At 40.5% G+C, this 13751-nt stretch overlaps 1 protein-coding gene across 14 annotated transcripts in view; it reads left to right on the top strand.

Moving 5' to 3' along the window:
* ntng1a (netrin g1a) overlaps positions 1-13751 on the top strand; it is a 111975-nt gene that overhangs the window by 58318 nt on the left and 39906 nt on the right. The window lies entirely within an intron of this gene.

Genomic DNA, 13751 nt, shown 5'->3' with positions numbered 1-13751 from the left:
GCCCTGGGGTACCCTATCAGGTTAATCCAGCCATGGGTGGACTAATTATATGAAGGAACATGTTTAGGACTGATAATATAATGATGACTCTGTAAGCTGATACCTCAGTGGTTTCTCTTTGGTTTTATTGCAGCGACAGTGCAACTGCCCAATAGTGAAGAAAAATGCATTTACCGTTACCATTCTTTCCAATTAGGTTGTGGATCCATAATGATATGCAGACTTCACCAGTTGTCAGCATGTCTTAATTAACAAAGCAGCTTACGGTTTGCTGAAGCTATCTATTTTGGACACCAAATTCACTCAGCTGTCTATTAGCCTGTGGAAGACATTAGAGGTGGCATTACAGCCGTCAGGTCACTGCACGTTGTAATTAGTGTTTGATTTACAGAATCCACTGAGGGTCATATAACATGAAAACAAGGCACCATTATACCGGTAGCGGAGAGGCCGACAACAGCTTCCCCCGCCTCCTGACGCTACTACAAGAGTCACTGGGGCATAGACTTAAGTGGATCTGTTTTACACTGTGTGCTTTTTTAATTTAACAGATGTGAATGTGGTTGTAGGGGTGAAGGAATGAAGATTTAATTACTCTTGTTTTGCTTTTCACACATGAGAGGCTCGCAGTACGGAAGCGCAGAGTTGTGGAACGTCACAACAACTCAAAGCTATGGGTAGAAGTGTTGAAGTCACTGTGGTTGTGCCACAGTGCGCCTCGGCCTGAAGACAGACTAGACTAAAAATAGAAACATCAGTAGTGACCTGTTCAGTCACGGCAAACATCAGTTTCTCTAACCAATGTGGTTGTGTGAAAAAATTATACATAGTCGTACTGTAATGTGTTTGCAGCTGTGACATTATTTACATTAATATTGTCAAGCTATTTAATGAATCTCTTAATTTGTCGATTTCCTTATATGCCATTAAAATGGAGTACAGCCATACTACACATTGCTCTAATGCACTGTAAATGGGCAGGTACCCTTGAGCACAAGGGGCTATGATAATGAATTCCTCGCCCAGAAATTGAATTTTTGACTTTTGTCGTGATTGAGAAGGTCATTCAGCAAAAATAACTGGAGGGAATTTACTAACACAAAAGAGTTGGACGGGGCATCCATTCAACACCCGCTGAAATGAAGGGGGCTGTCATAAACGCAGATTATTTATTCTATCTGACTAATCATGACTGAACTCATACATCCCTGTGGGGCTGTAGATTTGAGCAATGGCTGTGCGCCACCATCGGGCCGTTGTCGTTTACCAGCCCGCTGCTTTTGGAGTGACGCTCGCCTGAGAAATGTCCCCCACTGTTTACCAAAGGTAACACACAGTTCAGCCATAATGAGATATACTCAACACAGAGAGGCTTCACTCTCCTTTTCCCCCTCCCATGGCGAATCACTGCTCAGCCCCTTTCTCCGTGCGCCGTATACGAGACATAAGCTCCTTAACCCCCGGAATACAGTTCTGTGAGACTCGGCGGGAGCGATTTTGCAGGGGCAGTGAGGTTGAGTCTGGCATATTTCACTGTGCTGGACTCTGCTGCCATCCGCTTGGATCAGGAGTAAGAGGGGGTGTGGAGGGAAATACAGTAGGAGAGCTCGCAGATTTTCTGCCCTTGCCACAACAGTGTGCGAAACAAAGAAAGGAACCTAAGCTCTTTGCCAAAGTAGGTCAACATAGAAAAGGAATGGAAGAAGCACAACTTTGCAGGAGCGGACCTCTTTGCAACTGTAACATGTAGCTGAAGTTGTTACAGGGATATGTCATGCATGACCATTCCATTATAGTTGATTACAAGGAAGAGGGAAAAAGGGAGACAAAAAATCGATGCAATGAATTTCAAATCAAACCAAGCATGGAGCTGTGAGATGGATGAGAACAATGCATATGGCCCGGTGGCTTAAATGAATTTGACACCCTCAGTGTTTTATTGTATCAGCAGTGCTAAATGGGTATGTGTAGAGAGAACGTGTGGAGAGTTGCAAAGCTTTTCCAATTATCTACCGTATGAATTTGGCATAATTGCTTTGCCTCTCTTTTTTACATGCTTTACAGTAACTACGGCCTGCAATTTGGCCAACTGTCTCTCCCTCTCTTCGCTTGATCTCTGCCTCCTCATCCTCCCTCCTGCCTGTGATCAATACAGTGTAATTAAAGCTGGAGAAGTTTCAGGATGCTAAAGGATCTCTTTCTACTCCCTGTCTCGCTCTATTTCTTCTGTGCAGAGTGGACTTGTTTCTGAAGGGGTCCCTGCATTGAATTTTATACGAAGACCCAGCCCCATCCCATTTCTGTAGCATGACTCAAGTGACAACACCAACTGCATACCCGTGAAAAACACTACCCACCACAACAAAACCTAAATAACCTTCCAATCTGACAACAGACTTGTGCTATTGCTTCCAAACCATTTTCCCGCTGTCAGTGCATAAAAAAAATGAAAGCCCCATATTGTGAACTAAATTCCAGCTTACAGAAAACAAAGGAAAGTTTGTTTCACCAATTTACCCATGAAAAAGAGGGAGTTGTGGTTTAGTTTCCAAAGCATATAAATGCTGCGGGGCATTATCAGGCAAGGTCAGAAACATCTTGAAGGGTTCAAAGTCACTTTGACTGCAGGGTAGACACCCTGTTCACCTGAAGTGGTGAACTGGTTAATAGACCAACCAACCGTTCTCTGGTCTAGATCATCAAAGAGCCTTTTTCACACATTGACAACGAACCCCCAACATCTCAGGATATTGCCGTGGACAACTCCTGGTCTGGTTTTTATTCTCCCTGGATCTGCTGCTGGGCAAGATCACTTGCAGCACAACTTTGACAGTTCAAAACTCATCGTTTGGATGTCAAACAAAGGGTGGAGTGGGCTTAACTCCTTAATATTTAGTCTCTTGAAATCCTTAGGGTGCTACCAACACGGAACAAAAGTCCATTGAGTTCACAAGCGAGCACTAACAAACTTTCTTCTTACATTTTCCTTTTTATTAAATCACTAGCAACAGTCCACTACACACATGTCTCCCAACTCAGGATCACTTGACAACACAAGCCAATGGCCAGAAATGGCCAATTTGTTACTTAGCTGATACTGTTGAATATGTACAGACCAGTGCCACTGTGACATTGGTCTCTCAGGTTTTGTTTTAGAATTAAACATTCCACTCTGACCGCACACTTTCAAAACAATCCTTTAACAAAGATTCATTACATCCTTTCTCTGCGCAGTGGTTGCACAGCACTTGAGCTTGTTTCTCAATTTCTCAAAACAGATTCTTCTGATCCTGTGTAACAGGCTATGTGTCAGCTTCTGCAGTCAAGAAGATTATTTCTTTAAGTGGGTTTACAGTATATTGATGTTTTTAATGTTTTATCAACCTTAGAGATTAGAGTACGCTTTTAAATTTACATTGTCTTTTGATCAGCAAAAAATGCGTACCACATAACCACATAAAATTTCCACATAACATTTGTGATTGCTCGCCTAATATGTGAAATCATTTGAATTTAAATCAAGGAAAAAGACTGGATTTGTAAACTGCACTCTGCTTGGTTTGAGATAAATTCTCAATATACTTTGAATCATGTCTGAATTGAAATGTGTATTCAGATTGGTATGAAATCTTTCCATTGCAAACATATGGCTTTGCCCATTGCCACCGCCCGCAGAATGTAAAGACGTCACCATGCCTTCACACTTGAGTCATCATTCCCACTCACTTAAATGCTTTCTTTTGGCACAAAACATGTTTGATTAATTAAACTTACTTGTTCTACAACAAGTGCACTTCACATCTGCAACAGAGTGTCAAGTATTACTGGTAAGTAGAATACAGCACATTATTCTATCTTTGGAAATTATGTATCATTACTTAAATTAGTTAATAGTCCAAGAAGTATGCTTATTCACTTACTTACTCAGAGTTAGAAGAGAAGATTGATATCATCCACATGTCTGTACAGTAAATGTGTAGCTACCACCAGCCGCAGGTTAGTTCAGCACAAATGACAAAGTGTGATTACCTTTATACAGAGCCAGGCTAGCTGTTTCTATTCTATATGCTAACCTGGCTGTAGCTTTATATTTAGTGCACAGACATGAGAATGGTATTGATCTTCTCAACCATCCCTTGGCAAGAAAGCAGATTTCCAAAAATGTCAAACTATTACTTTAAGCATTCCTACTAATATGTTACATTGTTGGAACAAGTCCACACTACTACAACCCACTTATATTCAAAAGTACTATAAAGCAGAGCTTTCATCAGAGGCATACAAAAACATTACGCATGTAAAAGACAATTACTCTCTCCCACAGTGCTTGGGTCATACTTTTTGTGCATTCTAATTGCCATGTAGTTCAGTGCATGTGTGCTTTGGATACAGCTGTTTCAACTACAGATCAGCAATTTGGTGAGTGATGGCTCTATCGAATCTCCCCTAAGGGAGGAACAAACAAGAAGTCAGTCTGCTTTTTTTTTCTCTCCCTCTCCCTCCACAGTGCTTGGCTTGCTCTTAGGCCTGCCTGTAGTCGACAGATAATCTATTTGTGCTAATTTCATGTTTCTTCCTGCCCACTTCCCTCTTGAATAAGTCATTCCACTTGTCTACCCTCCTTAGTCTCTCTCTCTCTCTCTCTCTCTCACCATACGCATCTATTTACCTTCCGCTGTGCTCTGCATTTCAGCCTCTTTTTTTTTTTATCAGCAGTCTGCATTAGTCATTGTGTGGGAGAATGCCATGTTTGTGGGACAGGCCAAGCAATTGGTCTAGATAACTTGGACCATCTGTTAACACCCATGCCACATGTGATCAAATGACCCACAGCCTTTTGTTAGTCCAGCGAAAATGAGTTACATGAAGTATTTCAAACGCCAGTGAGGCTATAAGTCGAACTGTCGTGTGTACCTGTCATATTTACTGTAGAATGATGGGAATGGAAGTGGAGGGGTGGCTCATCACAGAGGAGATACAGGAAGAAATTATGTGGTTGCCACTCAAAGGCCAGAGCTGTAAAGTGGTTGTAATCAAACGCTCAGTTCATTCTGCCCTCATTTATCAAGCTGTGACTTTGCTGTCCACGCTGCCACTATTTCAAGGAGGCAAAGATGACATTGCCATTCTCAGACCATTTTGACCTTGACCGCGGCAAAACAACTTAAGGTGCTGTATTACCTGTAGGTATTACCTGCAAAATGTACTTAAAGTATATACTAAGTAAAAGTACTTGTTCTGGGAGAGAATGGCCCCTGTGTTATTCGGCCCGTTCTCATTAGAAAAAAAAGCCATTATAGGTTAATCACGCAGCAGCTTATTATGACCCATATTCCATTTTTTGTTATGCCGCGACCTCTAGTGGCCATATAGCTGTAGCAAGGAAGAAGTCACGTGACGCATTATAAAAAGCGATAAAGTCCACGTAAGGCAGTGGGGATGGGGGTGCATGGATGGTGTCGCATAAACTCAGGACTTTCATTCAGGAGACTGAGGTTTAGGGTCCTGTGTTAAAGAAAGTCAAAGTTATTTAAAGTTTTAACTTTTCTTAGATGACTTACTTGACTTCCGTCATGTGACTTATGATATAACCCTAACCCTAACTTATTTTAACCCAAACCATGATCTTTTCCAAAACTTTAACCAAGTAGTTTTGTTGCCTAAACCTAACCAAACTGCAACACAACATTTACCGCATGTTAAATGTCATGTGACTTAGGTCATGTGACATACCTAATGTACTTATGGTCTGGTACAATTTTTGCTGGACTAGTTGCCAGTGCTCCTACAAGTCGTTTATATGTCATTGTACTTTCCAGTGGTCATATATGTTGTTATACATTTTCAGTTCTTGTACTTTACTTAAGTACAGTCAGTAAATGTACTTTGTTACTGCTCATTTGTACACACAGTACTGCAACATGTTTTTTTTTAGCATGTTTATTTTGACAGTTGCTTTATACTGTATTGCAGTGATACTCATTCAAAGTGTGTTGGCTTTCTGTGAATGGAGTGATTAGATAACAAAACACACATTGTCAAATGAAATAGTTCCATGGCCTGAGTCTATCCTCTGACCTACACTTGCCTTCTCCCCTCCCTGCTCTTGTTTATCCTCCTTCTCACTTCAAAGTGTGCAGGGAAAATTGTGTTTTGAGTCAGTTCAGTTTGAAGCTGCGAGCTGCCTTCCTACACTTGCGGGGTCCACCGGGAGAGGAAGCGTAGGATGGTTACTAACTGGTGGTTTGCAACTGAAATGTTATCGCTCTCCTCGTCGAAGGTTTTGTGGTTACCTCGCAAGATTTTGTATCTTTGTTTCAAGATTTTATTCAGCTTTGACTGCATTTAAAGAAATCTACAGTAGAATGACTTTGTTAAATAGGTTTACTACTGATGTGAGGACTGAGAACCATCAGTGCCTCAGCTGGCAGCTAAAGGAAGAGTAACTGTTGTCTTAAATAGACATTTGAGACATTGGTTGACGTCATTAGGGGAGTTAAATGAACCTTTAGTTTTCTGAGTGTGACACTTTACCTCACTCTGTTTTGTACTGACAGAACTTAATTAGCTCTTCAGACTCAAACGCAACAAAACAGCCCCAGCTGCCTCTCCCTTTGTCTCTTTTTTCCTCCTTCCATCATCTCCTACATCACCTGTTGCTCCTGTCTTCTGACCATTTCTCCACCACCCCTGCCTTTGATCCTCCTTCCTCAGTTTGTCTCTAGCAGACACCCTCTCCCTGCTTGAGGCTACCAGGTTTGGGAGCTCAAAAGAAATTTTCATTGGTTGGGGCAGAAACTTTTTGCTCACCCTCTTCGCGTGCTCTGAAAGTGCCTGCTTGATAAGGCCTTGTAAAGGATGCGCGAGCAAAGATGTCAGGACACCAACGCTTTTCAAGTTTTTGGGACCAACCTGCAGCTGCAGAGAAGCCGGGGCAAGCTGGCAAAAAGAAAACATGAAATAAATCCTAATATGATGTATTAGTTCCATCTGTCCTTGTAGAGTTAAAACCAGTCTCACACAAAGGCACCTGCTGTCCCCTTATTGTCCTCGTGCAGCTCCTGCTTTTTAACTGCATGTTAATGAACGCGGAATTTGTTTCCAGTGGTTTTCTGTATAGAGCATTTACCATTCACATTCATTTACTCAAACACATACCCATCTAGAGCCAGCTGTAGTGGGAGGGGGTATTAATATAGAAGCTGGCCCCCCTATCCAATTAATTGGATATTACCAGCTGCAAAATCCTCCCCAAGCAATATTCATGTGAACCGTGAAGGTAAAAGAGAAAGAATATGAGGAGAGAGCAGATTTGAAAAATGCGATAGGCGGAGGCAGAATATGAGGTGCATTGCGTTGGCAGCAATAGAGCGTAGTACACCATATCTAGAGGCCACAGCTGCCTGTGCACAGTCATCTGTATATATGGCTGCTGGCAACATCGGACCATCGTGGCCACGTCTGTGTCCTTTAATGGCAATGGACAAAAATGGGACTTATTCCTGGATGGTGGGACAAAAATATTCTAAATGCCAATGTTTTTCCTGTCAATCAAGCATTGGTTCAGGTGATTAATTAGCTCTAATTAAAGAGATTGCCATCCATAGAGCCACAGAGCTCCTGGCATGGCTAAAAATGGCCGTTGGTTCGATCCCCAGCTCCTCCAGTCTGCATATCGAAGTGTCCTTGGACAAGATACTGAACCCCAAATTGCTCCCGATGACAGTGATATTAGTGTGTGTGTGTGTTTGTGTGTGTGTGTGTGTGTGTGTGTGTGTGTGTGTGTGTGTGTGTGTGTGTGTGTGTGTGAATGGGTGAATGTGACATGTAGTTTAAAGTGCGTTGAGTGGTCAGAAGTCTAAGAAGGTGCTATATAAGCACAGTCCATTTATCGCTCTAAAGTGGTATGCCAATATCTAGTGCACTGTTGTAAGATACACAATGAAAACAGAGCTTGAGACGTGAATCTTACCTAACCCAAGGCATAAACAGCACAGACAGTGAAGTTAATCTTAAGAGAAAATAGACATTTAATTTTCTTCACAAAGACATCACCATGTCTCGTAGAAAAAACACATGACGTTGAACTGAATTTGACTAAAGTGCCTGAGCTTATTGCTCTTCTAAGTAAGTATTACAATCCTATAAATTCTGAGAATTTAAACTCACGTGGGGTTCCGGCTTTTTTGTTTTATTAAAAGACACGTACGTTAAAAAAATAAAAGCTCCAAATAGCACTAATTGTCATACACAGTGGGTGTCACATTAGTGTGATTTTGCAGTATTCACCTACCAGGTATTTAGGAGCTGAGACGTATATATCAGTGTTACTTTTATCAGTAACATTCAGCACCATTATAATGTGGATAGAAAAGTGGTGGTGGGGTGAGCATGTATCCAAGGCTCCCTTTTCAGAGAATGAAAAGTTCTTTGTGAAGCAAAAAAAGGTTGTGTAGAGAGTGTAGCTAGTTATGAGAGAACAGATTTGAATTCACTTTGAATTATATTTTGTGTCTTGTTAGAATAAACAAAAATGTCTCAGCGTTAAAGGACATCTGTCTGAGTTTATTCATCCTGTGTCTTCAAAAGGTGAATCTGCGTGTGAGTGTTAAGGTGGATTTTTAAGTCCCAGACCATATATAAACTACTCTTTCCCAACCACAGATTCCCTGCTGCCTTTTAAAACCTCTGCCTTTCCCCAAGCTGCCTATCACTCTCACATACAAATGGCAGGATGAAAGAGAGATGGATTTTGACTGCTTAGTCTCTGTTTGCTGAATTGCCCCTTTCCAAAGACAATCCAGCTTAAACCTATTGTGCTGTACTTTCATAAGGCCTGTGATTTTTTCCTTTTTTAATATTCATAACACAACAGCAAAGTGTTTACGTTCAGATGTTCCCTGTCTGAATGAAGCTGTTGCAGCTGAAGCAGTATTTATAAAAAGGGCCAAACCTCTGTGGGCGTAGTTTGTGTGAGGGAAGGTGAAAGTGGCAATCTTTGCTTTTGAGATAGTGCTTTCAAATTACTGGTGACTTTAGAAGCAGACTGCTGACGTGGAGTCTTTCCCAGATTTGTTGGGTTGGTTTCTAATAATAGCAGTAGTAAGTACTTCTTATTTGAGTTTTTACAAATACAGCTGGTAATGTTTGAGATACTGTGTTCCTTAGTTTTGTTTGATATGTTGGGGGGAAGTCGAGCAAAAGACACATTTATTGTCATTTGTAAGAAATAAAAATAACTCATTATTGTAAAATTGTTTGAGTAAAAAATGAAAGCACTGTGACATTATCCACCACAAAAAACATTTTTAACTTAATTAAAGATACCCCAACAATTATAGTTAATTCATATTTAAATTCTTTCACATTTACCTCTATTGCCTTCTCTTACTGAAAGCAGCTGATGTTGGAATTTCCCAGGGACGACGAACATAAAAAAAAAAATAAAAAGCTGGCCACAGTGTAAATGGTACAGAACAGCTCAGTATGAGATAAAATCGAGTACGCTGTAAGCTTTATGTTCAAATGAAATCAAGTGATAAGCCGCCATGTCACTGACGTTGAACCCAGGGAAGGTGTACAAGCCAATCCCTTACTATTCATCACAGGCCAGAGGAATCGACCGAGTGCAGAGATATGAGGTGCAAAGCTACAAGTGACATGAAGATTTTATCGGCGGAGGAGCAGAGGACAGGAGACAAGTTGCCTCAGCAAATCCCTTTCCCGTTGTCAGGGATGAAGCAACATTCATTTTTCACTTCAGATGCTGAAGTTTACACTTCACGTTGATCCACTTGTTTTCTCATGGAGTGCTGCATTGCTGATAATGCAGAACGTATATTTTGTGCATTGATTTCTCTCCCAATGGGTGTACCATTATTAGTAGCCAGCACAGACAACAAATTGCATCTACATCTTGAAGACTGGAATACTGCACTGCTGATCACGTATCATGAGACAACACATGCTTCACTGGTATACTGTACGGGATGTGGTGGCAATATATACAATATTTTCACAACTGAGGCTAGGTTTGTATGTGTATGCATGAGCTCCTGTGTGTGTGTGTGTGTGTGTGTGTGTTTGTGTGTATGTGTGTGTGTGTGTGTGTGTGTGTGCATATCCTCCAGGCAATATCTGTCCAATATTTGACTCCATAAATCTAGTTCAGCGGGAATTCAATCTAAAATCCCCACATACACACACACATACAGATAATTCAGGCAGCATCTTTGATTCACGCCATGATCCATACATTAATATCCCCGTACAAACCAAATGATTAATTACTGTTTACCATGGAGTTACATTAAACTCATGACAGTCTCAGTCGGTACAATGAGCCTTTTTATCTCCATGTGAGGGTAGCCAATTTTCATCTATTGTGCCAGAAAGGGGTCTTGGCACAAAACCCAGCCATGTCAGAGGCATTTTCCCTTCCTCAATGTCGACAGAGCACATTCAACATTCATGTGGTGACCCATTTCATTAATGGAGAGGCCTTTTTCAACGTGTCTTCCTCCCGTCTTTGTCGGCTACGGCCGCCCTCATAATGGGCCCTCCTGTCAGGGTTTCATGACTAATCCCCTCGTTGACCTCTCCTTCACTTGCAGCCCCCACCACCACACTGAGGATTCAGTAACTGGTAGAGATTGGGGGATATGTTGGCAACACTTGTCATCTGGAAAATCATAAAACACAATGAACAAGTTTAAACATGGTTCTATATTTTACTGTAACTTATTATGTTAAACTAATATACTAATTCAGATTTTGTTGTCATTTGATTGTATGATCAACACAGCGAGGGGCCTCTATAGTGCCAATGTTTCTCAAAATTAAAGCCACCACATTGATCCCTGTTGCTTCATGTTGGAAAAAGAATGTTGCTCCGTGTGTTGACCTAACATGAACATATTAAACATAATTTTTCCATTGTTCATTCCACCATGTGCTAGAAACTCTCAAAACGTTAACTCCATTTGCACTGAAATTCATCCTCCTCCCATTTCAGCCCATAGCCAGGAATTACATCCATATTGGATGATTCCACACCCAGAAGTGCCGCCAGAGATCACCCACGAAGGCTACATTGCTGGAACAAACCACACCTGCAAAACCCACTTCATGACCCCAGATATTAATAATAAATGTATCTTTGCAGGCTGGAATCTCTTCTGTAGTCTGATGTTAATTACCTCATTCGTATTCTGTAATATAGTGATTAATTATATAATATCTGAGGAACTACTTTATGTAATTGATGCCATTGTTATTCTGATTATTTGGTTGAAAGTTGCCTACATGTATTGACATTAATGTGGTTATCCTGTCAGGGACAATCTCAGTTGTGGAGTTCTGCCTTAAATATATTATCAAATATATATATTATTTTTACTACGTGACAGTACTTGTACTTACACTGGTTATTAGTTTTGATGCTGTAGGAGAAGTAGGGGAGGCTGGATTTTTCCATCCTCAGCTCCATGGATTGCTCTGGGTAAAATTAGCTAGCTACTATCAACGAAATACTGCTCACTTTCTTCTCCTTCAAGTGAGATTTGTTATCAGTCCTCCCTAGGACTAGGGAGGACTGATGTTTGGTTCACTGGAGCTGCATTAGCATGACAAGGAAAGAACAGATTATTGATTAAAGTATTGATTACATTTCAGCTAAATAAATAATCTGCAATGACTGTAAGAATGTTGGAATGTTGATCTATAGAGTATATTTAAGTGAAATCAAACCACCAGAGTGATATTGTACTATAGCTCACCAGTGGCTACAACATTAAGCCAGAATATTATAAATCCCCAATTAATCCTTTTTTTCACCCTGATTCTGGTTTTGACTTTCACATTCTGTAGAGACAGTGCCGGGCAGGCTGCCAGCTAGTTTCCACCTTTCCTGATTTGTGAGGCTGATCAGCTAGGTAGGACTGAATCATTCTTTGTTTTTAAGCAAAGAATTTTAATTAGTGGACAAACACAGTGTATTTTTATGTTTGATATTCCAAGTTAATCAGGGACCTAAATAATTTCCCTCAGGAGTTGGAGGAGACCAGAAACAGAGCTAAAAAAGAAAGAGAGTGACTACTGGACGTACATTCATGTGGCTAGAAATACGACTCAAAATAAGTTAATGTTGCTCTGTGACCACTGGATGCTTGCCAACATTATTTAACATATAATTTTTATGATATCATTGGATGTAAACAAAAAGGAAGGAAGGAATAAAAAAAAAACATTATCATGGAAAATAATCCAAGATTTTGCAGATTTGTCTAATACTGACGTTCTTGTACCACAGTGGAATCTCCTTTTGTTCCATAAAGCCATACATTGGAGTTCTTAGCTATAATCTCACAACAATACTAAATACTTGTCTTAAAATGTATGTGATAAGGACTTATTTATGCAAAAATAGCATGTGTAAGATCTGACAACTGACAATGTAATGAACTAAGTAACTATGGGGCCCACCTTGACCTAAGTGAAAGAAAGTGTTGATGAAGTGAAGTGTTGTTGTGAAGTAGTACATAATACCAAAAGGAGTTGGCCATCCTCTCATGAGTCAGACATCCCACTGAGCTAGCCATATCGGCATGGGTGACATGAGAAGAGAGCCTTGTAAGTGAAGAAAACACCATATGGCAATATTTCCCCCTCATAAGCTGAAGCAGATACAGCATTTCTAACAGAGGGAAAAGTGTTGACAGCGTCATCATACTGTTTCTGTTTGTCTAATTCACACAAATACACACACACAGTGACAGCGCTGATGTGGTAAGATCCTAAACCTCCCCGAGCGAGATATTTGATTCTGATCTGAAGACGACAGGGACTGATGAATAAAAACTGCTTGATAATGTGATCATTGAGTCATGAAAAGTGATTCTGAGCGAATTATCTTTTGCGGAGGACAATGAATGCAGGCGCTCATTACGTATGGCCATCCAACGGTGCTTTAGCCTTCAAGCAGAACAGAAGCATACAATAGAGCCGCAACTGACAAAAGAGAAGAATAACAATCAAACAAAGAAAAAGTGCTGCATTGAATTTCCCAGACCTCTGCGTCTTTAGCAAGGTAATGAAACTTACTGGAGCAGGATGACTAAGTGGTGATGTGGGGTGATGATGGAGATGATGGTGATTATGATGCTAGGTGATGTTGATTAGAGGGTCTGGGGAAAGTTCAATAGATTTGACTTACTAAGCTGTCCACAAATTACCAGATTCGAGAGCCGCATAAATTAATGTCACTTCTACTTTTGTATCAGGTATTTACAGAAATAAAGTCTAATGTCGCTGGTGGCTTTGAATTTCATACAGTACAGTCCATGCCTGTGTCATTTTCCATGAATCCCTGAGGATGACAATGCAAACTGCTATAAACAGAGGCAACTAATGAGTGTACATACATTTAATAGCCATATCAGAATAAATGCCAACCATAAATTGAGTTTGATATGATGACATTTTTAAGGATTGTAACTGTGTATTGTGCAAACGCAATTAGAAAGAAACTAAGGCTAACAAAATCCAAATAACGTTTTCTTGACAGTGAAATATTGTTTTTTCCATTTCTATTTACTGAGCAATTTTCTGCGTTCTTTATGCCAGTGAGTGCCTGTATTTGTGCACATACTTAGCATATCTTAAATGATCTCACTTTTCTGCATTCCGCCGCTCCCCCTCTTTTTAAATTTTGTTTCTACTTTGTGGATTACTTGTGGAATAAAAAGGGCTTT

Source organism: Micropterus salmoides, unplaced genomic scaffold (genome assembly GCF_014851395.1).
Source record: "Micropterus salmoides isolate LMB-PRFRI ecotype aquatic unplaced genomic scaffold, ASM1485139v1 Ms_hic_scaffold_1, whole genome shotgun sequence".
NCBI classification, from domain to species: domain Eukaryota; kingdom Metazoa; phylum Chordata; class Actinopteri; order Centrarchiformes; family Centrarchidae; genus Micropterus; species Micropterus salmoides.
Note: the sequence above shows the minus strand (reverse complement) of the source record. Positions and strands in the feature narration are given on the sequence as shown.